The following is a 25,655-nucleotide window of genomic DNA, read 5'->3' as shown; positions in this document are numbered from 1 at the left end:
ACTCTGAATTTGCTCGTCTCAAAGAGCTAAACCTCTCTGAATAGCTATAATGATAGCAAAACACCATACACAGTTTTCCATTCAATATTTTTATTGCAAATGTTGCAGTGATAATATTAATGATGCTATAGAAGATCAACGTTGTAATATGTGGGGTAATTAGCTGTGCATGGCGAGGGTGCGAGTTATAGTTTCCTTAGGGCACGAGTTATAGTTACTTGGAATAACACTAACTATAACAGCTGAATTTCTATTTTTTGTGTGTGTAAATTCAGAACTTAACTATAATATCCCTGTAACCTTCGTTTTTTCAGTGAATTTCTAGGTTTTTTTCAATGCAGTGGGGGTTGACTTCATGGAAGTGCCCTACCCCCCACGTGCTGCCAATCTCACACTGCCCAGAGTCTTTGGTCATACGCAGCAGGGGGTTGGCTGCATTGCCTCGCCCCCCCATTGTTCTGAGTGCTTTGTCCTGCTTTTGACTCGTTTTCTTTACTGCTTTCTCCTGCTTTTGCCTTGTTTTTTACTACTTCCACCTTCCTTTCCCCTGTTTTTCTGATTGCTTTCACCTGATTATGCCTGGTATTGTACTGCTTTCTCTTTCCTCCTGCCTTGTTTTTTTGAGTGCTGTCTTCTGAATTCACCTCAGTTTTACTGTTTTCTCTTTCCTTTCCCCCATTTGTATCGCTGGGTGTCACCACCTCCCCAAGGTTCTAAATGGTGTCGGGTCGCGTCGTCGTTTTCAATGGCAGCTTGCTGAAAAGTGCTGCAAAGGAAATATGAAAAGTGTCAGAAGAGATCAAAGCCTGGATCCAAGGTGTGAAGAATCTGAAAGCAAAGGGGACAGAGTCTGGGTCACTTGCCAGTGATCAGGGACACGATAGTCGAATGCCCACCGATGTCGGGTGCTTCAGGTGCGAAGAGGGAAGCTTGACTCTTCAGCCACGAGGATTAGGAGGTGTTGAGGACTACCAGGAGCTGATTTCGAGCTGTCCCACGAAGGATGTCGAGTGCTGAAGTGTTGGTGCCCGGATTGGACACAACAAGCCTTGGCAACAGCAACCCATGAAGGAAGAGGAAAGATGCTTCATTGCGGACCAGCAAGCTCCTGGGGTCTCCCCAAGCAATGGAAAATCAGGGCATGTTTGGTGCAACCAGGGAAGACCAATTAAAGTAAGAGTTCCCTTCACAGGAACCCACCAGTCAACAGACCAGGGATTGTGAAGGAGCCTCGAGCGAAAACACAAAGGGTGGGCTCACTGAACACTCGTGGAGTGTAGGCCAGCAATCTTCAGTGTAAGAGGTGCTCGGGGTCTGAGCTACAAGTAACTCAATGCACAGCCTCAAAGGATGTCGAGAAGCTGATGCACTTGCAAATGTGCACGGTGTCCAGGGGTTCCGGTTCCACGGTACCCACGAGGGCTACGGGTCTCAGCTTTGCTTGGGACTCAGGTCAGCCTATGGGAAGTCTGGAAACCCACCTTCTGTGTTGCAAATTCTTTGGCGTCTGGCGTGAGCTTCGGAGATGCAGACCGGACAGATGCGTCTTTGGTGCCTGCCAAGCAGGGGAGTAACTCCTTTACTCCAAGGGAGATCCTTCAGTCATCTAGTCGTGTAGCTCATCGAAGTTCCCAGGATTTCTGTATCAGTGTTTCGTCCAGGTGTAATCTAAAGTCCTGTAGCCAGGGGTTCCTTTCTAATACCCAAGGATGGGGTTGGACAATCTCTGGGGACCCACCTATGGGAGGGTCAGGAAAGAGGGGTGGCTACACCCATTACCTTTGTCCAGTTTCGCGCCAGAGCAGGGTCTGGTAGCCCCTGCAACCGGTTTGAACTGGGCCTATGCACAGGGACACCAAATGTGCCCCCAGTGCTGAACTTCAAAGCACTCCTGGAGTGCACCCACCCAGCCCTAATCCACTAAGGCCTGTCTGAGAGGTAGTAACACCTCCCTGTGACAGGAAACCTATTGTCCAGGCCTCCCCTGCTGGAGTTTCAGTCAGCAGCAGGAGGCCAGACCTGTGTCTGTGGCTTGCAGCATCCATTTTGTGATGCCAGGGCTCTGTTAGCTGGTACCGGGTATAGCAGTGCTGTCATGTCTCTCCCTCTAGAAGGGTGGGATCATACTCCCACACCAGTTACTGGTGTGGGGGTGTGATTCCAAGGTGTTTGACACCAAACAGGACATGTTTCCGTGCAGCCAGTCCAAATTTAGCATTTACCGTTTGGTTATAATGCAGTTAAGAGTATATGGTGAGGCTGCATCACAGACAACCCTAGAGAAGAGATTCCGAGGGCTGCAGAGGGGCTCTGCTCATGCATGGGCACCCTCTCACATAAAACCAAGGACCCTACCTTCAAGATTGATAAGGCCTGCCATAGGGGTGACTGATAGGTTTCTATGTGCAGTGATAGGTGAGATATAGTGAACCTATATCTCTGTAAGGGGTGCATGCACCACCTTACCCAGGCTGCAGTAACAGACCTGTGGTGTCATTTTGGAGGGCTTCCCAGGGGTGGCATAACAGATGCTGCAGTCCCTGGTAGGCCTCTGGGGTACCTATGCCCTGGGTACAGAGTATACCATATACTAGGGACTTATAAGGGCACCCCAGAATCCAATCTGTGGTGTACCTAAGGTACATGGAATTAATTAAGAGAGGAAGCAACTAGGCTGGGGTCCTGAAAAGCAAGGCCCCAGCCAGACTAAAGTCGAAAAACAGTGAAACATCAGCAAAAAGTGGGGGTAACCATAAGAAGCAGATTCTACTCTCCTACACATGCGCTTCTACAATCCCCTGAGCACTACTGATGCAGTCCAGCCATCTCCTTGTCACTACCCATACACTCCTCCATTCACCCAGCCAGTACCATGTCCTTATCTAATCACGGCACAACGACACAAGCACTTATAAATTCCCATGCACTCTCCCTGCAGTACTTTAATCATCCAGTCACTACCCATGTACTCATGCAATGACCCAGGCACTAACACATGCACTGCTAGAATCCCCTGAGCACTACTGATGCAGTCCAGCCATCTCCTTGTCACTACCCATGCACTCCTCCAAACACCCAGCCAGTTCCATGTCCTTATCTAATCACTGCGCCAAGACACAAGCACTTATAAATTCACTATGCACTCTCCTTGCAGTACTCTAATCATCCAGTAACTACCCATGTACTCATGCAATGACCCAGGCACTAACACATGCACTGCTACAATCCCCTGAACACTACTGATGCAGTCCAGCCATCTCCTTGTCACTACCCATGCAATCCTCCAATCACCCAGCCAGTTCCATGTCTTTATCTAATCACTGCACCAAAACACAAGCACTTATAAATTCATCATGCACTCTCCTTGCAGTACTCTAATCATCCAGTCACTACCCATGTGCTCATGCAATGACCCAGGCACTAACTCATGCACTGCTACAATCCCCTGACCACTACTGATGCAGTCCAGCCATCTCCTTGTCACTACCCATGCAATCCTCCAATCACCCAGCCAGTTCCATGTCTTTATCTAATCACTGCGCCAAAACACAAGCACTTATAAATTCACCATGCACTCTCCTTGCAGTACTCTAATCATCCAGTCAGTACCCATATACTTATGTAATGACCCAGGCACCAACACATGCACTTCTACAATCCCCTGAGCACTGCTGATGCAGTCCAGTCATCTCCTTATCACTACCCATGCACTCCTCCAATCACCCAGCCAGTTCCACGTACTTATCCAATCCCTCCGCCAAAACACAAGCACTTATAAATTCACCATGCAGTCTCCTTGCAGTACTCTAATCATCCAGTCACTACTCATGTGCTCATGCAATGATTCAGGCACTAACACATGCACTGCTACAATCCCCTGAGCACTACTGATGCAGTCCAGCCATCTCCTTGTCACTACCCATGCACTCCTCCAATCACCCAGCCAGTTCCATGTACTTATCCAATCCCTCCGCCAAAACACAAGCACTTATAAATTCACCATGCATTCTCCTTGCAGTACTATAATCATCCCCTCACTACTCACGTACTCATGCAATGATTCAGGCACTAACACATGCACTGCTACAATCCCCTGAGCACTACTGATGCAGTTCAGCCATCTCCTTGTCACTACCCATGCACTCCTCCAATCACCCAGCCAGTTCCATGTCCTTATCTAATCACTGCGCCAAAACACAAGCACTTATAAATTCACCATGCACTCACCTTGCAGTACTCTAATCATCCAGTCAGTACCCATGTACTCATGCAACGACCCAGGCACTAACACATGCACTGCTACAATCCCCTGAGCACTACTGATGCAGTCCAGCCATCTCCTTGTCACTTCCCATGCACTCCCCCAATCACCCAGCCAGCACCATGTACTTATCCAATCCCTCTGTCAAAACCCAAGCACTTATAAATTCCCATGCACTCTCCTTGCAGTACTTTAATCATCCAGTCACTACCCATGTACTCATGCAATGACCCAGGCACTAACACATGCACTGCTAGAATCCCCTGAGCACTACTGATGCAGTCCAGCCATCTCCTTGTCACTACCCATGCACTCATCCAAACACCCAGCCAGTTCCATGTCCTTATCTAATCACTGCGCCAAGACACAAGCACTTATAAATTCACTATGCACTCTCCTTGCAGTACTCTAACCATCCAGTAACTACCCATGTACTCATGCAATGACCCAGGCACTAACACATGCACTGCTACAATCCCCTGAACACTACTGATGCAGTCCAGCCATCTCCTTGTCACTACCCATGCAATCCTCCAATCACCCAGCCAGTTCCATGTCTTTATCTAATCACTGCACCAAAACACAAGCACTTATAAATTCATCATGCACTCTCCTTGCAGTACTCTAATCATCCAGTCACTACCCATGTGCTCATGCAATGACCCAGGTACTAACTCATGCACTGCTACAATCCCCTGACCACTACTGATGCAGTCCAGCCATCTCCTTGTCACTACCCATGCACTGCTCCAATCACCCAGCCAGTTCCTTGTCCTTATCTAATCACTTCGCCAAAACACAAGCACTTATAAATTCACCATGCACTCTCCTTGCAGTACTCTAATCATCCAGTCAGTACCCATATACTTATGCAATGACCCAGGCACCAACACATGCACTTCTACAATCCCCTGAGCACTACTGATGCAGTCCAGTCATCTTCTTGTCACTACCCATGCACTCCTCCAATCACCCAGCCAGTTCCACGTACTTATCCAATCCCTCCGCCAAAACACAAGCACTTATAAATTCACCATGCAGTCTCCTTGCAGTACTCTAATCATCCAGTCACTACTCATGTACTCATGCAATGATTCAGGCACTAACACATGCACTGCTACAATCCCCTGAGCACTACTGATGCAGTCCAGCCATCTCCTTGTCACTACCCATGCACTCCTCCAATCACCCAGCCATTTCCATGTACTTATCCAATCCCTCTGCCAAAACACAAGCACTTATAAATTCACCAAGCAGTCTCCTTGCAGTACTATAATCATCCCCTCACTACTCACGTGCTCATGCAATGATACAGGCACTAACACATGCACTGCTACAATCCCCTGAGCACTACTGATGCAGTCCAGCCATCTCCTTGTCACTACCCATGCACTCCTCCAATCACACAGCCAGTTCCATGTCCTCATCTAATCACTGCTCCAAAACACAAGCACTTATAAATTCACCATGCACTCTCCTTGCAGTACTCTAATCATCCAGTCACTACTCATGTACTCATGCAATGACCCAGGCACTAACCCATGGCAAATACAGAGGAGGTCATGCTAATCACAGGGGTAACCCAACACATAGTGGTTCCTAGTTTATGTAGTTGTTTTCACTGTATTCTAAGTGTCTTTTAGCAAAACACTTGCTCTAGGCCTGATTAGTCAGAGTCAGTTACCACCAGTACCCGTCAGCAAAAAGTTGGGGGCACAGGAGGACTTTCTGCTCCTGTGTTGGTTCTTTCTGCACATCACTTGCTTCTTTCTTCACCTTTCTTTGTCTTTCTCGACTTCTGTTTCCTCTTTCTGCATTTGTCTGGCTTCTTTCTGCGCTTTTCTTCCTCTTTCTTCATATGTCCTACCTTTGTAGGCATAGTTTGAAATTATCATTTAAAAAACCTTTGAAATTCACTGAAAAAACCATGGGTTTCAGGGACGTTATAGTTAGAAATTAGCATTTAAAAAACCTTTGAAATTCACTGAAAATAACACAGGTTTCAGGGACATTATAGTTAGTTGGACATTTCACTCGTACAAAACCAGAGAAATTCGGCCGTTATACTTAGTTCAGCTAACTATAACTCGCGCCCCCGCAATGCACTGCTGATGAATGTCACATATTACATCATTCATGACATGGTCAGTGACTTCACTGATGACATCTCAAATGACATCACTAATGACATCACTGATAACATCACTGATGACATCATCCAGTGACTGCTTGTTTTTTATAAAGTTTAAATATGTTTTATATATATGTCAAGGTGTATTGAGGAATGAGTGGGTGTATAAGTGTCTGGATGGATGATTTAGTAGGTGCGTGACTGACTGTATAAGTGAGTGATTAAATGTGTCTTACTGAATGCATGGGTTAGTGACTGATACAGACATTCACAGTTTAGTTTGTCATTTGGTGTGTAAGAGGTTGCATGGGTTGGTGAGTAGCTAAATGAGGATCTACATGGGATATTGATTGGTTGTCTGAGTATCTGTATGGGTTCCTGAGTGTCTGTGTGGGTGGGTGGGGGGTGTGACTCTGTGCATGGATGTGTGAGTAGATGATTCACTGGGTGTACGGGTTCAAGATTGCGTCTGTGAAGGGCTGTATAGGTGGGTGAGTGTGTGTATGGGTGTGTTGGTGAGTGAATGGATTCCTCAGTGGTACATGTCTGAGTAACTGCATATGTGAAAGGCAGTATATGTGAGTGTTGGAGTGTATAATTACTATATGTGAGAGTAAGTGATTGTGACAGTGGCTGTATGATCAGTGTGTGTTTGTATTAGTTATTGTATGAGTGTAAGTATGTGTTAGTATATGTTTGAATACATGATGTGGTGTGTGTATAACTTTATTGGTGAGTAAATGGGAGTGTGATTGAGTATTTGCATGACTGAATAGGTGTGTGAGTAACTCTATGGATGAGTGGCGGTGTGTGTGAGTGTTTCTGGATAGATATGTGAGTACATATGGTCATGCTGTATTGATGGTTGACTGCATGTATGAGTGACTGTATGGGTGAATGAGTGGATTTGTATGTAGACCTAGGAATTAGTGAGAGGGTATGTACTAACTGGTATTGGTATGTCTATGGTTTCAAAAATGGTAGTCTGTATTTTAGAGTGGGTTTATCAAAGGTTATATTAGGGTATGAGGAGGTGCATCAGATTATCACGTGGATGATGTCATCAGTGATTTCATTTGAGATGTCATCAGTAATGTCACTGACCATGTCATGAATGATGTAGTATGTGACGTCATCAGCAGTGCATTGCGGTGGCGCGAGTTATAGTTAGCTGAACTAACTATAACGTCCAAATTTCTCTGGTTTTGTACAAGTGAAATGTCCAACTAACTATAACGTCCCTGAAACCTGTGGTTTTTTCAGTGAATTTCTAAGGTTTTTTAAATGCTAATTTCTAACTATAACGTCCCTGAATCCTATGGTTTTTTCAGTGAATATATATCTATATATATATATAGATATCAAAGCTACCTGTTGCCCCCTCGGCAAGGCATCACTCGAGCAGCAGTCATGGCGGGTACAGCACATCCCCGCACACCGAGAACTCTCTCCGGCGCTCATGTCTTTGATGTTCAGCCTGACGCGTTTCTGAGCCTTCGCTCTCATCAGAGGCTCGACTTGAGGTAAGTATTAGGACACTCCTACTTGGCAAATTGATGGCCCTCCAATGGGCGATTCGGGTGTGACCCGCACTGCCTGATGGAATTCGTAGTTCGTGTCTTTTCCCATGGATTGGCGCTAATGCTCACAGCTGTTGTAATTATGTGGCCCTTGGATGGGCCTCGGGGTGCGTGGTGTGCCTTCATCCCTCAACTGCTCCTTCACATAGAGAGCTCGGCATGATTCCGAGCTCGTGACCCCCATTTTCTTTGGGGTGGTGCTTGCCTTCGCGGCTGGGCTTGCCGCGTGAAAATCAAAGCTACCTGTTGCCCCCTCGGCAAGGCATCACTCGAGCAGCAGTCAAAGCGGGTACAGCACATCCCCGCACACCGAGAACTCTCTCCGGCGCTCATGTCTTTGATGTTCAGCCTGACGCGTTTCTGAGCCTTCGCTCTCATCAGAGGCTCGACTTGAGGTAAGTATTAGGACACTCCTACTTGGCAAATTGATGGCCCTCCAATGGGCGATTCGGGTGTGACCCGCACTGCCTGATGGAATTCGTAGTTCGTGTCTTTTCCCATGGATTGGCACTAATGCTCACAGCTGTTATAATTATGTGGCCCTTGGATGGGCCTCGGGGTGCGTGGTGTGCCTTCATCCCTCAACTGCTCCTTCACATGGCTGAAAGCTGCATTTCATTTATTCATGGAAAAGCACGAAGGCAATAGGCATCTTTATCCCAACGTTTCTGCTTCTGCAAGCCTTGATCACGGGAGGAGTCTCTGACATTTGAATGACCCACGTGGTTCCTTTAAATCACTGCAGGCCGTATTCTTTTGCAGAGCACGCAGGGGGAAAGTTATTTGTCAATTTAAACGAAGCGCTTTGATATGCGTATTCTTCTTTACTCATCAAACCCCCAGCGCTAAATGCAGGCAGCCAAAATGCACAGTTCGTTTTTAAGTTTCCATTAACTAGAAACACAGCATCAGCTCGCAGCCTCAGGGAATTATTCCTCAGGGAATTATTCCTTAAGCTCCCAACTCGCCACAAACTGAAAAACATTTCCACACAGGGCAAGCAGGTCCGGTTCTAACAATAATTGTCCCACAATAGATTGCCTCGCAAAATTAACTCAGACCTTGAAGGGCCGCCAGTGTTGCTGGTACGAGGCTTCCAGTGTTTAAATACCACAAAATGCTCCTTAAACAAAGAGGCACACCGACTCTGGCTGAAAGCTGCATTTCATTTATTCATGGAAAAGCACGAAGGCAATAGGCATCCTTATCCCAACGTTTCTGCTTCTGCAAGCCTTGATCACGGGAGGAGTCTCTGACATTTGAATGATCCACGTGGTTCCTTTAAAGCACTGCAGGCCGTATTCTTTTGCAGATAGTAATATATATATATATATATTACCTACTGGCAGTCGTCAGTAGGTAGTTATAGTTAGGATCTATTTTCCATAGGAAAATAATGCGATGCAGCGCGCGCAACGAAATTCGTTTTATTTATTTAAATGTGTACTTACCTCCGTTCATTCATATTCCGGTGTTTACATTTCCCCACCCTGCCCCTCCCCCGCCCCGCCTCACTGCCCCACCGAACTCCCTTTGCGAGCCGCTACTAGTGCTCACTATAAAACAGCTGAGACTGTTTGTTTAGGAGGAGGGCAGGGGATGGAGCGGATACTGTTGCACATGAGCCGGTCGGGGTTTCACTCGCCCTCAAGGTCCCAGCTAGTGCATTGATGTCAGGACTGGTGGGTTTGGCCTGTTAATGAAGCTCTGCATTAGTGTGTCTTAGGGAGCAATTGGTGCGGCCCAGGATGGGGTCAGCAGAGCTCGATGCAAGTGAATGGCCGGGGCAGAGCTGGAATACAGTGTGCATGTGGGAGTAGGTGGTGCTGAGGGGTTGTGTTGGAGGAGGAATCTGTCAGCTCGTCCCTTCCCTGGAAGTCTGGCCTCAAGGAGTGGAGAACACATGCCTTCTGCAGTGGTGTGCTAAAGGGGAGCAGCTCTTCTCAGCCCCTTATACCACCTCCCTCTGACTGCCTCTGGAGGTGTCAGGGGGCTGGGGTGGAGTCACCATTAGTGCGGCAGTGGGCCGAAGCCTCCTTTCACCATTGCATGATTTAAAAACTTTCTGCAGTACCCAGATTCTTGGTGAGTGGATCTTTACCTTTTTCTGCAAAATTCTATGGGGAATATTTACAAGCCCCTTGTGACACTTTCGCCGCCGTTGCATCACTTTTTTTGAAGCAGTGGCAGCGTAAACACCGCGCCACATTGCGGCCCATTTACAACGTGACTTATGTAGGGAGATATGTCACATTGTAAAGAGCTGCTCCACATTATACCTGCGACATGTATAATGTATGCAGGGTGGGCGTTCCCACATGGGAAAGCCTCGTAGAAGCGATGCAGGGAAATCGGGAAGATTTCACTGTGCCACTCCTAGGACGCCACTGCATCAAAACCCTATGCCTGCTTAGAGCAGGCGAAAGGAGTCACGCAATGTATTAGGAATAGGCCTAACCATGCATTGCTGGAGCTGCGTCATGCTTGCGACACGACTCCAGCAATGCATGACTTATGTACCGACAGATGTGTCAAAATTTCTGCTGCATCTGTCCTTGCAGCATGGTGCGCCGTATTGTAAATACGGTGCATCCATGGTGGCGCAAGGGTTTCGCACACAGGCGCAGGGAAACTGACGCATCTATACAGATGCAGCCGTTTCTTGTAAATAAGCCCCAAAATGTAAAAGATAACTAATGGAGTCACAGGTTAATAATTGGGATTTTGATTGCCTGAAATGCAGGTTTAAATTGCTGTTCTGTTGATTTACATGTCGCCAAAAGCTGACTTTTTTAACATCTTTGTGTAAAGACAGCAATGAGACATGCTTTGAAGCAGACCTTTTTTATTTACTTAACTATTGTTTAAATGAAGACACAGAATTCAATGGACAGTTTGCAAAAGTAAAAAGTCCGGCAACAAACCTCTTCATTTCAGACGTGCTTGCTTGCTTGTCCAGTACCTCACCACTTTCAGAATCCACCGTGGGAACTGCACTCGGAACCAACGGGTGTGGTGCAGCAAATTCATATTTGTTAATCTGAAAAACAAGAATTTTGAAAAAACAAAATATTGGCATTATCTCAAATTCATGATCTCACTGTTGTTTTTCCCCCCAGTAATTGTCTTTTTCGGCACTGCTAATGCCACTCGCTACCGGGGCAGGATCACCGACCGTGCGTGAACTTGGTAAGCACCAATACTTTATTTAAAGTGCTGCCCTTGGCCTCTTTTTATTTATTTTAGTCTTTCACCTTCTTGCCATGTTGATGTTGCTCTTTGCAGCGCAGTGTCGTCCCTTGAGCTGTATCTCGTATGTATGTCATTAAGGCAGTCTGTGTTGAAGATATTTCGCACCGTCGTGTATTTTTAAAGTTTGTTTTGGCTTTTAAACATTAATTTGCAATGTTGCTGCTTTGAACTTTTAAAGGTTAGTCTATCGTTTGTGAATTTCACAAACGAGAATATCTGTGGGTTATGGTTTGTACTGTGACATTGACTAGTTCTTCATTTAGTGAAATACCGTCAACAGCAACAAATAAAATACATGATTACATCAGACAAATTCAAATGGCACCGACAAAAAACAGTTTCCCTGTTCCAAACCTGCCTGCAAACTGAAAGGGACTCGACGCTGGGTCCGATGACAAAGTGTATTTGTTGTCGAAAAGCCTGTGACTCACAAAACACGTGGGGGCAGATTTATGAGCCCCTTGCGCCACTTTTGCGTCACTTTTCCCATGTTAAAAGTGACGCAAAAGTGGCGCAAGGGGCTCATAAATCTGCCCCGTGGTTTACAATTGTAATGGACCTCTTTCCGACTCAAGTGCTTTTACGACCCTTTCTGAATTGGAATGAGAAGTGAGCTCCCCTCTGTGAGAGTTGCCAAGGGATGGTTCAATGCTTGTTGAAAACCATTGACGTGTTACCATGGTGGGGGTAACTGATTCACACAAATAGCGTAAGTACGCTATCCAAGTGGGACAGATTCCGTTTTGGGAACTGTGACATGCCAGCCCTGTGGGAACAGACCTTTAAGGGACATGGGCTTCATTTTTTCTTTTTGAACAAAAGGTTTCCTGCTAGGAATACGAATGTAGAGATGGAGGTCTGCTGTCACTTGTAGGCTTCCATTTCTGTATGTGTGGCCACTTGCAGAATGCTTCTGGCCTAATTAAAATTCATCGGCGACCTCCTGAGAATCCATATTATCTGATGCGACTGATTGGTGAGTCAGTCACATCGCAAAGTAAAGGTGTGGTACCTTCCTTTATTTTATCTCACCCTAATCTCCCTACTCATGGAAAGTTCCATTTAGAATGTTGAGGAAGAGTGAGAGATCTTAGAAGATTCAACTGCCAGTTTAGAGGCTGACGCAGCTTATGGCAGACGTGCATTATAAATAAACTATTGTTGTTCAACTTTGAAGTTTCTGTGTGGATCTTTTATGGTTTGAGACTACACACTGGAGGCGAGGATCAACAAAGCTGCCAAGTTTCCAAATTGCATGTGTGACTTTTTCAAGGTTTCAGTGTAGTTATGAGTGACATTCGACAACCAAATGTTTGATACGTAAAGCGACACTTTCTTGCAAGAAAACCCAAACAATGAAGTACATGGAAAAAATACGCATTCCAAATGACATATTTTTGAGCAAGGAGAAGCTCTAAAAATATATCGAAACTCCTTCAAAACCCCTGAAACGGAAGATCACATGCCTAGAAATGTAATTGCGACTTTGATAGGAGGTGACTGATTATACTTTCTAAAAAGCACTGCCACTGGTAGGAGGTAGGAATGAGGGTGGAATTGCAGATTCTATTGTGCAAGGCATTTCAGCATCCATAATTAGAAGACTACCGAACTTCAGACAGTGCTCGTTTACATGTTACTTTATATATAACATACAAACATTTTGGGGGGTCCACCAGATGACCACTTCCTATTGTGATATGTCCCCTTGTGCGATTATTTGGCCTACACAATCTCACCGAAACTACTAATTTCCATCTGCTATGAAGTTACTGAACACAATGCACCACTAGGCGGCAGTCGTGCACCAATATGGCCTGGTACTGCCTAAGCCCCCCTGTTATTGTCAGACCTGAGACTTCCCTTGGATGTGGACTCCCTCCTCCAAGGCAAGCAACTCAAACAACACTTTTTTAGATTTGGGGGAGTGACCCCCTGGCCGTATTTATTACATAATTAAAACATTAATTATTATTTACATTATGTACAGTTACGCAGAAAGTCCGAATACAGTGACTAGATACACAATGTCACTTGCCTAACCTTAACATGCGTCTAGACATAGCCATTCCTACCGTAATCTAAACATGTATATACTTTTACTTTCTGCGTGTCCCCTCTAGAGCCTACGGCAAGGTCAATGACTGGCAGCTCAAGATCCTGGTAACCTATGACGACTCCACCGGAGTAAGCTTGCGTAGGGGGTACAGCTTATCGGACAGATATTTTCCCCCGGGCCCCCCCACGCCCTGAGCCTTCACTCCATAACGGGGCTGCAATTCAGCATACTTGCGCCCTGATGCGCATGCGCGTGCAAGGGTGGCAACCAGCCTACTGGGAAGAGTGCTTCCCCTGGCCCCCACACCCCTCAGCCTACTGACCGGCTGTCACTGCCCCTGGAGTTACATGGTGCTCCACGTTTGGCTTTGCTTTTCCCAGCTGTGCCATTATTTGTTTGGCCTTCTCCATCGCATCACCCCCGTTGCCTGATGCCCCCGCTGCTGGGGACTAATTACCCACTGTCTCCAGCCACGGAAGTACCGCTGCCAGATTGGCCACTATGTCTGGCTGGACAGGCGTGTCCCCCCTGTACCCTCCAATGGAGGGACCAATGGAGCCTGTGGCTGATTCCCCGCCGGTAATGGGAGTGTTGGGGTAGAAGGCTCCCAGTTGCCCCGTGGGATTGGCGAGGGGACAGTTGGCTCACTGGGGGCCGGCCCTGGGGCACCCTTTTTCCCTTTCCCGTCAGACCTGGGCCTACTTCTTTTGGGCAGAGGTGGAGAGAAAGACTTAGGAGGTACTATAGGTCACCTGGGCCTCCCTTCCTCCCCATCGGGACCATCTACGTTCTCCTGCAACCTTGTCAATGCCTGCCCCATAACCTGCACTTGTTGCATCAGGGCCTCCAGCATAACATCTGTACTCAAACGTTTCTCATTACGCTTCACCTTGGGGGCTATTGCGTCTATCTGGGGATATTACAGATCACCCTCACCCACAGGTCTGAGACACTGCCCAAACCCTTACCTGGCAGTAGTAGCAGCCACCAGCCGACCACAGTACCCACGCAACCAGAGCCACGTCCACCAGCTAGTTCAGTGGGTCAGGTGAGGACTTAACCCACGTGGCTCCCAGAAGCGATGAAAATGCATGCCTGCCGGTGCTGCCGTCAACGAAACCCCCCCGTGGGCAGTGTTGCCTTGATGCCCCCGACAAATGAGCGCCCGCTTGCCGCGAGGGGACCCGTCTTGTGTGCGCCTCACGTGCCTGGAAAAACAGAAGAAAGAAACTGACTGGTACCTAGCAATACTCTGTGGTTACCACACTCTAAATACTGCTGTTACCCCATGCACACTATTCAACCATCCCCAACTGCGTGTCCCACGCACTGTCTTGGGCCTCAGCCAAGCTACACCCAACAATTAGGCCAGTGTTCGCTAATTCAGTATAGCAGGCTGTATCTGCTGACAATTATTACCCTTACTGCCCCCTCGCTTTTACCCGCTCAGCAGTTATCGTAACCCCCAGCAAACAGCCACCTCCAGTAAACAGCTAAACCACGTTGCCCAAGTGCATTAAATGGGCACGCGTTCGAACCTGCAATCAGCTGATGTCAAGCCCACATGCGTGCAGCCTCACTGCTTAAAACTTCTAAAGACCCCACTGCTTTTAAAAAACCCTTAAACCCTTTTGGACAAGCGTTCCCTGAACAGCTGATTCTCTTTAAACACAGCTGCGCTGTTTTAGTCACCGCTCTATTGTCCCCACATGCTCCGTGCCCAGCACCCTTTAAATGACAATACGTACCACCCAAACAATCGCTGACCGCTACAAGTGCACGCCAGCTGAAAGCACACGCTCCAACTCCTGTGCTATAATGCCCTCCTCACTCACTTCCTCGACAGCTGATCGGAATGTGCAACCCGCAAACAGCTGTGCTATAAAGCATGATCGCTCCCCACCAGGGCACTCCCAGCAACCTAACTCAAATGAAAATGCCTCTGCTGCTCTCCCGGGCTCTGCAGCTCCAAACCGGCTCTCATACGACTCCCCACCGATAACGATGCTTCTCCTCCTGACGGAGGCTCGAACACTGATCCTCAGCTTCGGAGTCGGGTGCTCCGACAAATGCACTATGGCCTCTCTATCACAACCTTAGTCCGCAGCTCCACAAGAATCCCCATGCAACCTAAAAAACAAAGCAGGAAAACAAAATTCGGGCCACTTCATGGCCCTGGACCGTCAGGGGAGCGAGAGAACTAGAGACTGTTCCCGCTCCCCTTGCCCCCTTTTAAAGGGGGGCGCAGTGCAGACCGGTCAGAACCGGCCTGCCCACAGTAGAAAGCCCGCGCTGAACCAGAAGCACTAAAGTGCTTCTGGTTCACACCTAGACTAGGCACCGCTATTGGTGCTCCGGAGATGGGGTGGGGTGCCGTGTCATCAAGGCGTACAGTGACCCCCCCTCCTCCTCCGAGCCCGGGGGCTGGCGCGACCACCATAATTGCAGACCACGCGAGGTTCGCGTTCAGCCTGGCCCATTAAGCTAATTTCTTTCATGACATTTTCTGATAGGGTCATTGTACTTTATAACTACGTGTGTATACCCTTGGTAGTTTATTTTGATCATTATGATTATTTAAAATTGTAAGCTGTAAATTGCTGTAGACTGTAAGATGTGATATGAATAAAAACACATCGGCACAGAATTTCTTCAGTTAGAGTAGAACTCGTGCTGTGCCACGAGATGCACAGTAGCAGTTTTATGCAGTGCAGGCCGACGGTCCAGGTTCTGTCTCGTTGAGAGCTGCGGTTAGAGTTTAGACCCTTGCTCTAGACGTGCAGGGTCCTGGTGGGCTCCTGTTGCTAATTTTTAAAGTTCACAGGAGACTTTATGGAGGCAAGAAGTAGTTTATTTGTAGCATACAACCCCTCAGCAAAGAGGTCCTTCCTCTCTCAGTAACTGCTGTTCTTCTCTGTGTCCCCTGGATTCTACAATCCAGAATTCAGTGAACATGTCATCCAGCAACATGGTAACTAAGGTAGAGTTGCTAAGATACAACATATGTTCCTTCCTAACAAAATAACAAATAAAATAAAAAAAAACTATATACAGAGAGATAACTAATGTTGAGAAAACAAACATATATGCATGGGAGATTTTTACAACTAAGTGCAAACGTAATCCCTCAATCAAACTGGTTTGGATCTAATACGTTCCACAATTTTGCGTTCTTGATCATTGGGCTAATTGGTATGGGAAGATATGGAACATTGGTCCTTTAACCAAGTGTCACGCTTCGACACATTGCATTTGGTTACACTCCTCACATCCCACCGCTTGCCATCGCTCAGCCATACACTGTTGCCAACAATCTTAGTAACTTGCTTAGGTTTGGACCATCTAGATAAGCTTGTTCTTTGATTACCATATAAGTATGTTCTTACCCATTCACCAATGGTAAATTTGTTGGCACAGCCTTTAATTCTGTCATTGTGTCTGCATGTGTATTTCCCTTGATTATCTTGTACTCTGCTCAATAAGTTTTGCCTTGTTATTTTTTTTAAAATTGGAATTGCACATCCTCGCTGGTTTCACTTTAGTGCATGCTACACTACCTGTAAGAAGATTAAAAGGAGTCTCCCCAGTAGCCGTATGAGGTGTATTGCGATAACACCATAACATCTCCTTCACATCATTTTTGCATTCATCACCACACGCATTGTCTAGCTGTACACACGGTTAAACCTTTCCACAAGACCATTTTCTCTGGGATTATAAACTGCTGTGGTGAGATTTTTAACTCCTGTTTCCTCTGGGTATTTGGCAAATTCACCAGCTGCAAATTGTGGTCCATTGTCAGTTGGGATAACATTCAGATAACCTTCCCTGCAAAACACATCTTCGCAAAAAACAAGTACGTTAAAAGACTCAGGTGCCGAATAGGATCCTGGAAAAAATTTCCCCGTACGACTCGTATCCGGTCTTTTTACCGTACGAATCGTACAAGTGCCGTACAAACTGCCAAGTACGATTCACATGGGAAAAACTCCATACGAATCGCATTGGGAATAATTCCCCACACGCCCTCGGGTCGGAAAATGTGTCCGACACGTCCCCAGACGATTTACCGTATAAATGTGAAAAGTGAAGTCCGACCGCGCAAGTACGATCCATCCCGTGCGTCCGATGTCACAACCGTATGGAAAAAACACCGTCCGCACCGAACTCCCATAGCAACCATGGAGACATGTGCCCACATACGCGCCAAACACCCCCCCCAGCCCCCGTATGTACGCGCCGAACCACCCCCCCAGCCCCCGTATGTACGCGCCGAACCCCCGTGTATGTACACCCGTGTACGTACGAGTCGAACCCCCACCCGTGTATGTACACCCGTGTACGTACGAGTCGAACCCCCCGTGTATGTACACCCATGTACGTATGAGTCATACCCCCACCCATGTATGTACGGTGCGCACCCCCAGCGCTACGCGCTGGGGGTACGCACCGTACATACACGGGTGGGGGTTCGACTCGTACGTACACGGGTGTACATACACGGGGGGTTCGACTCGTACGTACACGGGTGGGGGTACGGTGCGTACCTACACAGGTGTACATACACGGGGGTACGACTCGTACGTACACGGGTGTACATACACCGGGGGTTCGACTCGTATGTACACGGGTGTACATACACGGGTGGGGGTTCGACTCGTACGTACACGGGGTGTTCGACTCGTACGTACACGGGTGTACATACACGGGTGGGTACGGTGCGTACCTACACAGGTGTACATACACGGGGGGTACGACTCGTACGTACACGGGTGTACATACACGGGGGGTTTGACTCGTACGTACACGGGTGTACATACACGGGGGGGTTCGGCACGTACTCACGGGGGCTGGGGGGTACGGCACGTACCGGGCCCCCTAATCTGGTCGTTTCGCGGCGTACTTCGCTTTTCCGGCACTTTTTGGGTGCCGTAAAAATATTGCTGTCCGGACTGCTGTCGGTTCGATTCGTACTTCCTGGGTCGTGAAACGCTGCCTGAAAGCATCCCGACGTCACGTCGGAGCATTCCCGGATCACATTCGTATGTATATTTTCGTCGGTTGGTGTTTTGTACGACTCGTACGGAAATGGTGTTTCCGTGCGAATCGTACTTCCATGTTTGTAATGTTTTTGTCCCGGGTACGAGTCGGACGGAGAAAACGCTCCGACCGACGTTCGTACCCGTTTTTTCCAGGATCCTAATCGGCACCTTAATCTCCCTAACAAATGCAACTTCCGGTCATTTGGTAAAATAGTCCATTAAAACTATGGCATATTTATTGTCAATTCCTTTGATATAAAAAGGACCACAAATGTCGATTATAACTCTTTCCCATGGTTTAGAAGGCAAAATAGTGGGCAAAATAGTAGTTTCATGAGACTTGTGTGATTTATCACTGCACATACATGCTACACAATTATGTACACATCTTTCCATTTCCTTGTCCATGCCAGGCCACCAAAAGTTGCATCTGGCTCTTCTCTTCATACTCGTCATACCACTGTGGCCTTCATGCAATAATGTTAACAGTCTGGCACGTAACTCCGAAGGTACTACTCATTTGTCCCCTCTTCTAATAATACCGTCTGTAAAGGATAACTCAGACCATATCATTTTGTAATCTGTGAGTTCCCTTTTGCAAAGGTTAGTTGATTTGTATTTGCAGATAAACTCGTCACAGTTTGTTGCAAAATATTATCCCCACCTACCGCTCGTTTCCATTCTTGCTCACTTACAGCACCCTTGCAAGATTCCTCTACATTTGCCACAAGCAATTCTTCCTTGTCCTCCTGAAAATCATCATCACTCTTGGGTTAAGGCAAGCGAGATAGACAATCAGCATTAATGTTTTTGTGACCAGGCACATACTTCAACTGAAAATCATACTCTTGCAGATGATACAACCATTTTGCAATCTTTTGCATTGCTCTGGACGCACCATTGGTAGTAAAAATGTCGATAAGGGGGTCTGTGATCAGTTCTTAGTTCGAATGTTGTCCCCCAAACATATGTTTTAAAATGATTGACTCCCCACCAGCATGCTAACACCTCTTTTTCGATTGCCGAATAAGTTGCTTCAGCCCCTTTAAGGGTGCGTGAGGCAAAAGCTATGATGCGTTCAACTCCTTCTTTCCTTTGCATAAGTACCGCGCCTAAACCATACGCACTGGCGTCCCCCAATACTATGGATGCATCACGGGGATCATACGGCTTAAGAGCTACTGCCTTCACTAAGTCAGACTTGATTTTCCCAAACGCACGTTGACACACATCTGACCATGCAAATGATGTACCCTTTTTCATTAAAAGTCTTAAATCATGCACCTTACTTGCAAAATGCTGAACAAATTTAGAATAATATTCAGCGAGCCCTAGAAAGGAACGCAATTGTTCCTTGTTGGAAGGTGCCAGAGCTTTTTCAATAGCTTCTAATAAGTTAATTCTATGTTTAACTCCGTCATTAGATATCGTGTGACCGAAATAATCTATCTGCTTGACACCAAATTTACACTTTTACGCACACACAGTCAAACCAGCCTCTTGCAGTTCGTTTAAAATCTCGTTTAAAATGTCATTATGGGTGCACAAATTATCACCCTGACTAGAACATCATCTTGGAACACTCTCACATTGTCAACACCCCTTAGAATACTGCTCATTAACCTCTGAAAGACCGCGGAAGCGGATGCCAATCCAAATGGCATGTGTAAATATCGGAACGCATCTTCAGGTGTTATGAATGAAGTTAGGTGTTTGGAATCGGAGTGCAACTTAACTTGATGGTAAACATTGGATAAGTCTATGGAAGAAAAATAGATGGCGTTCTTAATACTGGCTACCATCTCATTGATGTGTGGTAATGGATGGCGATCAACCCAGATGTTATTATTTAAATCTCTCAAGTCCACACACATGCGCAATTTGCCATTGGGTTTGCGTGCCAAAACAATTGGACTAAGCCATTCTGAAGCTTCTATAGGTTGAATGACTTTAGCTTCACATAACCTGTTTAATTCTTCTTTGAGGTGAGTGCGCAATTCGAATGGAACATTTCTAACTTTATGAACAACTGGAACACTACCAGCCTTCAAGTCAATACGATGTTCAAACTTGACTAAACATCCCAGTTTGTCACTGAATAACTTGGGAAACTTCGCTTGACAGTTGGATATAGCACTCTCATTAGTCAATAAGACTTGATTCGGGTGGTTAGGATCCAATATGATGCCTAAGTTATTTTGTTCTCTCCAACCCAATAAAGCTCTCCCTTGTTCCTCAACATAAATCTTGCCCTGGGTGGATCTGCCCTTGTATGATAAATGACACATAAAATATCCTAGTAAAGGTAATTTAGTACCACAATACCCTTCAGGTTCTACATCTGGTGGTGATAACACAGATTTACCCGTGGTTTCCCACATTCGCATAATAATTATAGTGTACGGTGAACATGAATCTGCCCATAATGATGTGATGACCTGGTTGATTGACACATCACATCTGGGAGGTTGATAACCTTTGGATATTTCATTAACATTGTCATCACACATCACCATAACTTCAATGTCATCTTCATCTTGTTTATCATCATCATAATATTCAAAATTATCATGTGTTCTTACATTTACAGAATGTTTCCAGCTTTCATTGTTCCCGGTTTTGCACCATCTGGAAAAATGAACTAGTTTTTTAAATTTGAAGCATGTAACTTTAGAAGCAGGGCACCTTTCAAAATCAGCAGTGTGTCTGGGGCTTCCACACCTGTAGCATATACGTCTGTTTCTATGTGGTTGACCTCTCTTCACAAATGGTTTAGGACGGTTAGGGTTTTTCGATTCATCTACAACCTTTTTTCCCTTGTTTACTACACTAACATTATGAGTATCTACTTTATCTTTACTTTGATCAGTATTGAGCTCTTTAACATAACGGGAGGTGTTTTCTATACTCCTGGCAGTGTCTATGGTTTTTTGTAAAGAAAAATATTTAAGTTCAAGAAGTCGTTCTTGTATTTTCATATTATTTGTTCGATTGATAAATTGATCTCTAATGATCTCTTCATGTAAATCTCTAAATTTGCAAGTGGCAGCTAAGGTTCTTAAAATTACTGTTCTACACTTTCTCCTATTAACTGTGCTCTAGAAAAAAAGTTGTGTCTTTCTACGACAATACTTGTTTTTTTGCCATAATTTTCTTCTAGTGCTTTTAAAGCTTCAACATATTCTTCAATAGATGTATCATTAGAACTCGTTTCACTCACCTCACTATCAGTCTCTAAAATGGTGGAAATGGGACGTAATGGTTTAGGTAAGGTTTTTAGAACCTTCCTATCTTCAACCCCTAAATTGTGATTTAACAATGCAAGTTTTCGAGATGGTATGAAAGTTTCTGCCCCAACAGTTTCAAGGTATGTTTCAAAAGATTCGCACAAATCTTCCCATACCATAGGAGGAACTCCAGGCCCTTGTAAAAATGTAGGTGGAGGTAACACAGATGATGTGGAATCCATGGATATACCTTTAAAATATATGTGAATATACTGTACTTTACATTTCATTCAATGTTATTGCACAGTTTGAACCTAAAACGAAGATCAGTATTTCGCAACACAAAAAATGTAAATAAATGAAGTGGTCCCCGTTGACAAAATCCACAGCAAAGTCGCGTTGATAAGAGCAGGCTGTTCCGATTTATGCAGTTCAGTTTTATAAATGCACAGCGATGTGTTGTGAAACTCCTTTCCGGTGTATTGCAATAGCCGGACGATAACTACAGATGGCGTAATACATTGCACGCTTCTTTCCGCGTGTTACTGTATCCTTAGCAACCAGGCAGTAAACGGAATGACGAGTTGCCACGCACAACGCGGCGCTCCAGGCACTGAGCGCTTCCTGCGCTCACCAGAGCTCAGAGAAATGGAGAATGGAAATGAAGAATTCCAATCTGACGCCACAAAGCCAAAGATTCCCTCAGGAAAAATGACAGCAGGACCTCTGGAATCAATTGCGGCAAAACGTTACAGGTATTTCGTTTTGAAAGACAATAAGTAGGCAGACCGTTTACTTTTAGTTACGAACTTCGGATTTGCCCCCAGCAGTTTGGCATATATATCACACGTAGGCTCTCATCAAATTGGCTCTAAACCACGCCAACAGTATAGCGACTCGGCAAAATCCAAATCAGCACACATTCAGTTTAGTTGAATGTTTAGTTAAACGGTCGCATTGAGCAAAAGTTTACTTCTTTGTAGAAATAGTTAAACTGTACCTCCAGCAAATCGTGCAGACGTCCTCATTACAATGGACTTGTAGAATAAATGGTGAAGGTTGCAAAACGCCTCAGGGGTTGTTGATTGACGTTAAAAGTCGATGAAACTCACAAAAATGTCTTCTTGCTTGATTGGACTACACTATCAATTGTATCCCACCCTCATTGCCACTTTTATAGTTCACAGGAGACTTTGTGGAGGCAAGAAGTAGTTTATTTGTAACATACAACCCCTGAGCACAGAGGTCCTTCCTCTCTCAGTAACTGCTGGTCTTCTCTGTGTCACCTGGATTCTACAATACAGAATCCAGTGAACATGTCATCCAGCAACATGGTAACTAAGGTATAGTTGCTAAGATACAACATAAATGAGGCAATTTCCCTGCGTAGACTCATTTATTTATGTATGCAATACTTCCTCTACAGCAGCTTAAATAAACAAGCATTGGTAAACTCATTAGGTTTCGCCTCTGTGATCAATAATAAGGTTTTTTTTGTTATACGTTTTAGCTTGGTAAGCAGTTGTGCAATATAAGTTACTGAAACTCTGCAAAAGTGTTATGACCTGTTTATTGAGAAAGCCAATATATTGTGCAGTAACCAGTGGTAATAAAATGTGAGAGGATTATGTAAAGAGCGGTGGACAAATAAAATAAAACATGCAGCGGCCAAGCACTTTGGAAATGCATGCAGCCACTGGGAGATTAGATAAATGGTGGAGGACAAACCAAACATGCACAGTACAAGCACTTTGCAGGCAAAATCCAACATGCATGTTATATGTTTGTCTGAATGTTGAGAGCATTTTTTTGCTGCAACCTTGCAACCCATGCAGGACAGGCTAGGCGTAGAAATCACCATTTTATCCATCTCTGTTACTCAGACTGATGGAGCTATTAAAATAAAGGCTCGCCTCACCGCTGCTCTTTGCCCTAGTGAAGAATTGTGTAAGAAGATCAGAGTGTTATTGAAAACTTTGGGGAAAAATATTGTGAAACTTTCCAGGCTGCACGAGTAATAGCGCATTTCCATAGAAAGCCTGGCCCTTGTTAGAGGCCTTTGCTGGACTCGCTAGGCTCAATTGTGATTGGTCGACCAGAGGAGCACGAGGCCAAGTATATTCTGTGTATCATCAGTAATTAGCAAGATTATTAGTTTAGCTCAATACATAAGCATTTCAAACATGTACGCAAGTTGGTGCACGCAAGAGCGCCAGTGCGCTTCTCTTACAGTAGTTTCAATACGTATCAGGGGGATGCAGTGAGTGATTTCATCCGACTGTGAGGAGCACAGTATGGAAATTCTGGGACCACTTGAGTATGATTCCAGTAAGCAGTAAACAGGTAGGAGCAATCCTCTGCGTGGGGAGCAGCCCAGTGATACAGGGGTCGCTCGGTCAGGGTAGACAAATTACAGTGTGCCCTAAAGTATTGTGGTAATGCAGGCAAGCAGAGCTGGCGTGGAGAAAGTCTTCTTTAACCACATTCTTTATCTATAAAGCAGGTACTGGCCCCCTACAATGTCATATCAGTAAGCCAATTGCGGTGATGCGTGTTGCCAATGAACACATTGTTTAAAAATAAAGGGATGGGTCCCAACAGTATCAATGTCCAGCAAACCAAAAGTGTGGGCGCTCTCTTTATGTGAGATACGTGACTTGCACACCGGCCGCCTCCGCTTCAGAAAGGAGGGGACTGGCTGCAGAAGAAGTCTGCCTCAAGTAAAAAGAATGTTTTAGTGTTGCTTCCTTCCATGGAAATAAGGTGCTGAACAATGCTCGGGTTGCTTGTCACCTGCAGCCCTAGTGTGAGTCATGGCACACAGGGTCTAGTGGTGACAGCGTGACGCCGCTAAGAAACTGATGTGTCCTAATGCCGGTGGCGTAAACGAGTGCGCTCCTCACAGAAACAGAAGAACCCAACATTCTGTCCTGGTGGGAGCAGGTCCTCAGCCCATTCGGCCACGTCAGCAGCTCTACGCCTAATGCCCTCCCAACCTGGAGTTTGAAGCATCACTCGCAGCTCGACTCTGAGGCACAGGCTGTCCTCAAGCAGGCTTCACAGCGAGGGAGCAGCCTTTTGAGACCCTTAGCACAGCAAGCATGGCAGACGACAAGCACGCTTCAAATGCGTTCAGGCAGGGAGAGGTTACAAGCACGCTTCAAATGCGTGCAGGCAGGGAGAGGTTACAAGCACGCTTCAAATGCATGCAGACAGGGAGAGGTTACAAGCACGCTTCAAATGCGTGCAGGCAGGGAGAGGTTACAAGCATGCTTCAAATGTGTGCAGGTAGGGAGAGATTAAGTAAACCCAAACAAAGAACGCAGTGCAGAAAAAGCTGAATAAAAACTTTCACCATCTGTTGCAAATTCATCCTGTGCCCTTGGCACCCCCTAACTTTTTGCTGACTGGTACTGGTGGTAACTGACTCTGACTGGCCCTGGGCTCTGCCTAACCAGGCCCAGGGCCAGTGCTATGCTGAAAGACACTTAGATTACAGTGAAAACACCTACATACACTAGGGTACATTATGGGTTGGGGTACTACTGTGATTAGGGTAATTACTGGAAGGCACTGTTCCAGGGTCGGTATGGTTGAAGGTCAACCAAGACCAGACCTCAACAAGAGGCAAACAAAGAAAGAGAGATAGATCTATGGGTTAGAGGTCTAGGGTGGGGTACTCAGGATGGGGGGAGACAACACAAGTGTCTCTTGTTGCCCTCACACACCCCGAGGGATGCCATGCTTCATCATCGGGCGGTGCTCCTCGTCGGGCCGGCGGTGCAATGTCCTACGGGTCCCCCGAAGGGTCTCTTTAGCGGAGATCTTTTAGAGAGCTGCCGATGGGTGCATGCGGGTATGTGGAGGGGGAGTACCAGGGTCAGTGGTGAGGGTAGTGTGTGCAAGGATAAAAATACCTAAGGGTTACCTGGGAAGCTATTTTAATAAGAAGGTACCCTTGGTACAATAAAAATCGTGAAAAAAATGTTACTTGTCAAGACGTAATGTGTCTGTAGTAACTGGAAATACAGGTCAAATGGTCGACATGTTTCGCGCCTTTTAGTGGTCAGAATGATCCATGGCGTTTCATCAGGACCAGTAGA

General features: G+C 46.0%; 1 protein-coding gene across 7 annotated transcripts in view; it reads left to right on the top strand.

The window, feature by feature from the left end:
• LOC146866151 (uncharacterized) overlaps positions 1-25,655 on the top strand; it is a 1,119,785-nt gene that overhangs the window by 189,897 nt on the left and 904,233 nt on the right. For all 7 annotated transcript variants that reach the window (XM_085634060.1, XM_085634084.1, XM_085634050.1 and 4 more), the window contains one exon: positions 11,092-11,161. The gene's annotated coding sequence lies outside the window, so the exon portion shown is untranslated. The remainder of the gene's footprint in view (positions 1-11,091; positions 11,162-25,655) is intronic.

Source organism: Triturus cristatus, chromosome 2_1 (assembly GCF_964204655.1).
Source record: "Triturus cristatus chromosome 2_1, aTriCri1.1, whole genome shotgun sequence".
Taxonomy (NCBI): Eukaryota; Metazoa; Chordata; class Amphibia; order Caudata; family Salamandridae; genus Triturus; species Triturus cristatus.
Note: the sequence above shows the minus strand (reverse complement) of the source record. Positions and strands in the feature narration are given on the sequence as shown.